General features: G+C 38.2%; 1 long non-coding RNA gene across 1 annotated transcript in view; it reads left to right on the forward strand.

Annotated features, from left to right (window-relative positions):
• LOC114009569 (uncharacterized) overlaps positions 1-3,715 on the forward strand; it is a 34,643-nt gene extending 30,928 nt beyond the window's left edge. The window contains exons 2-3 of the long non-coding RNA XR_003550966.1: positions 3,388-3,495; positions 3,676-3,715. This is a non-coding gene — a long non-coding RNA (uncharacterized LOC114009569). The remainder of the gene's footprint in view (positions 1-3,387; positions 3,496-3,675) is intronic.
• The last annotated feature ends 213 nt before the right edge of the window (positions 3,716-3,928 follow it).

Consider the following 3,928-nt stretch of genomic DNA (forward strand, 5'->3'; position numbering starts at 1 on the left):
GGTCTGGTGCTGGTAAATTCTTTCAGGTTTTGTTTATCTGAGAATGTTCTTGACTTTTCTTCCCACATGAAAGATAATCTTGCCGAGTACAGTATTTTTGGCTGAAATTGCTTCTCTCTTAACACTTTCAATATATTTTCCCATTCTTTCCTCACTCGCATTGTTTCTGATGAGAGATCTGCTGTTAGCCTGATGGGATGTCCTTTGTAGGTCACTTGATGTTTTTCTCTTGCCAATCTTAGTATCTTGTCTGTCTGTGGTTTTGATCAATCTGGCTATAATGTGTCTTGGAGAAGATCTTCTTGGGTTGATTCTATTTGGGGTCCTTTGTATTTCTTGGGACTGGATCTTCAAATGCCTCTCTAGGTTTGGAAATTTTCTTGCAGGATTTCATGGAATAGATTATCAATGCCCTTATGGGTCTCTTCACCTTCTGGAATGCCAATTATCCAGATGTTTGGACGTTTGATGGTATCTAGTTCTTCTTGCATGTTGGCCATTTTCTTAGTGTTATTGAACACTTATTTTTTGTGTGTGTCTGTATTTAGTTTTCTTGGCATAGCACTCCCTTAGGAACTTCTTGAAGAGCTGGTCTAGTGTTGGTAAATTGTTTCAGGTTTTGCTTATTTGAGCATGTTCTTGTCTTTTCTTCCCATATGAAGGATAATCTTGCTGGGTACAGTTTTCTTCGTTGAAATTGCTTTTCCCTTAACACTTTGAATATATTTTCCCATTCTTTCCTTGATTGCATTATTTACAATGAAAGATCTACTGTTAGTCTGAAGAGGTATCCTTTGTAGATAACTTGACATTTCTCTGTTGCCAATCTCAGTAGCTTGTCTTTGTGATTTTGGTCAATCTTGCTATAATGTGTCTTGGAGAAGATCTTCTTGGGTTGAGTCTATTTGGGGTCCTTTTGTATTTCTTGGGACTGGATCTTTGAATGTGTCTCTAGATTTGGAAAGTTTTCTTCCAGGATTTCATAGAGTAGATTATCAATGCCCTTATGAGTCTTCATCTTCTAGGATACTGATCATCTGGTTGTTTGGACATTTAATGGCATCTAGTATTTCTCGTATATTATACTCATTTTGGGGGCTATTTACTCCATCTTTGTGGTGGATTTTTCTAGGCCACTGATTCTGTCTTTTACATCTGAGATTCAATCCTCTGTATGATATAGTCTACTTTTAATACTTTCAAGGGAAGTTTTAATTTCCTGTATTATAGCCTTCATCTCTATCAGCTCAATTTGATCATTTTTTATGGTTTATATTTTCTCTTTCAGATTGTGCAAGAACTTCTTCACCTCCTGGAAGTCATCAACTCATGTCTCCTGTGTCTTCTGGAGTTCACTGTCTCGCTTCTCTTGTATCTCTGTTAGCGTTCTCACTATGAATATACTAAATTCTTAATCTGACATTTCTGTAGGTTCCATTGTAGTGTCTGTGGCTGATGAGGAGTTATTCTTTTCCCTTGGGGGAGAGATATTTTCTTAGTTCTTCATATTTCTTGTTCACATTTGGTGATTTCTAGTCATCAGGTGGTTGTGTGTTTCTTCCTAATTCTTGAAATTCAGTCTGAGCATTCAGAGGTGTGCTGGAGGAGGCCATCTGCAATCTCTCTTCCATCCTGTTTTTCGCTCTTTTTGTGTCAGTTTCAGTGGGAATTGAGGAATATTCAGACCCAAATAGTATTAAGATGTTTTGACATCATTCACTTAGACCTGTCAAGACACTCAGTGTGGGGAGCCGGAGCAAACAAGAGATGAAGATAAAAGAAAAAAGAAAAGAAAGGAGAAGAAGAGAAAAGAAGAAAAAATTTTAAAAAAGAATGCCATAAAATAATTTTATATTTTAATTTTAAAAGGAAAAAATGAAAATCATGCAGTACATACATGCACTCCCCAAAAGCAATATTTCACAGTTGAAATATCCATCTCAGAATGAGCCTGGGTTTGTGTCTCTCCTGAATGGAAGGGTGAAAAGGCACAAATTAGCAAGATAAAGGAGATGCTTGAGAGCTCAGAGAAACAGACGGAGAGATTGAGAGAAGGATACAGAGGTTTCTGTACCAATCTAGAAATGAATCTGGAGGGAGAAGTCTCAGCAGAAAATCTTCATTTTAGCCCCTGAAAGCAATATTTCAGTTGAAGTTCAGTAGCCATTTCAGAATGGGCCTGGGTTTGTGCCTCTCCTAATTGGAGGGGGTAAAAAGCACTAATTACCAAGATAAAGGTGGGGCTTGAGAGCCCAGAGAATGCTTTCCATTTAAAAAATTAAGAGACAGGGGGAGACAAGATTTCCCTATCAATCTACAAATGAATCTGGAGGGAGAAGTTTTAGCAGAAAATCTTCATTTTAATCCCTGAAAGCAATATTTAACTCTTTTTGTGTCAGTTTCAGTGGGAATTGAGGAATATTCAGACTCAAATAGTAATCAGCTGTTTGGATATCATTCATTTAGACCTGTCAAGACACTCAGTGTGTGGAGCCTGAGCAACCAAGAGATGAAGTTAAAATAAAAATGAAAAGAGAGGAGAAGATCAGTAACCATCTCAGAATGGACCTGGGTTGGCCCACCATGAGAGCTGAGATCTATTACTTTCAGGAACTAAGAAATGAAGATGTTCTCCCGAGAAGTCACCCTGGAGAGGCAAAAGGGGCAGGCCAGAAGAAGACTGAGTCCATCATGAGAACTGAGATCTAGTGCTTTCAGGAAATAAGAAATGAAGAGATTCTGCTGAGAAGTCACCCTGGGAAAGCCATCCTCCTCTAGCGTTCTCTCTGTCTGGCTCTATGTTTTTCTTTTTCTTTTTTTAAAATTTTTTACTTAACTTTTTTTTATTCATTTGTTTATTTCAATTTGACCAGAGAAAGACAGAGAGAGAAAGAGAGAGATTGAGAGAGAAAGTGAGAAAGTGAACCACCAGGTCCAGGACTCGAACCATAGTCGGCCATGTGGGAGTCCAGTGCCTTCAACCACCACACCTCCTGCCAGCCCCTTTTAAAAAATTTTTTTAAGGTAAAGTATTTTCTTGACTCTGAAATCATCCTCTATCTTAGTAATAATCCCCTCCTCTTCCTCCTCCCACTTAGGAGAGGCAAAAAGGACAAACCAGAGAAGACTGGGTCCCCCATGAGAACTGAGATCTAGAGCTTTCAGGAAATAAGAAATGAAGATGTTCTGCTGAGAAGTCACCCTGTTAGAGCCATCCCCCTCTAGCCTTTTCTCTGTCTCTCTCTGTCTCTTTCTGTCTCTCTGACTCTGTCTTTTCACTTTTTTAGTTTTTCTTTTTTCATTTTTTTTTAAGGTAAAGTATGTTCTTGGCTCTGAAATCGTCCTTTATCTTGCTAATAATCCCTTCCCCTTTCCCCTCCCATTTAGGAGAGGCCAAAAGGGCAGGACAGAAGAAGACTGAGTCCATCATGAGAACTGAAATCTAGTGCTTTTTGGAAATAAGAAATGAAAATGTTCTGCTGAGAAGTCACCCTGGTAAAACCCCCTCTAGCTTTCTTTCTCTGTGTGTCTCTCTGTATCTTTCTGTCTCTGTCCCTGTCTTTTTTTTTTTTAATTCTTCCTTTTTTTTTCTTTTTTATGGTGAAATATTTTCTTGGCTCTGAAATCATCCTTTATCTTAATAATAATACCCACTGCTTTCCCCCTCCCATTTAGGAGAGGTCAAAAGGGCAGACCAGAAGAAGACTGAGTCCACCATGAGAAATGAGATCTAGTGCTTTCAGAAAATAAGAAATGAAGATGTTCTGCTGAGAAGTCATCCTGGTACAGCCTCCTCTATTCTTCTCTCTGTCTCTTCTGTCTCTCTTTGTCTTTTAATTTTCTTTATTTTAATTTTTTTTCAATTTTTTAAGCTAAAGTATTTTCTTGGCTCTGAAATCATCCTTTATCTTGACAATAATCTCCTCCC

The sequence above is a fragment of the Tupaia chinensis genome, unplaced genomic scaffold, assembly GCF_000334495.1.
Source record: "Tupaia chinensis unplaced genomic scaffold, TupChi_1.0 Scaffold000566_1, whole genome shotgun sequence".
Classification (NCBI taxonomy): Eukaryota; Metazoa; Chordata; class Mammalia; order Scandentia; family Tupaiidae; genus Tupaia; species Tupaia belangeri.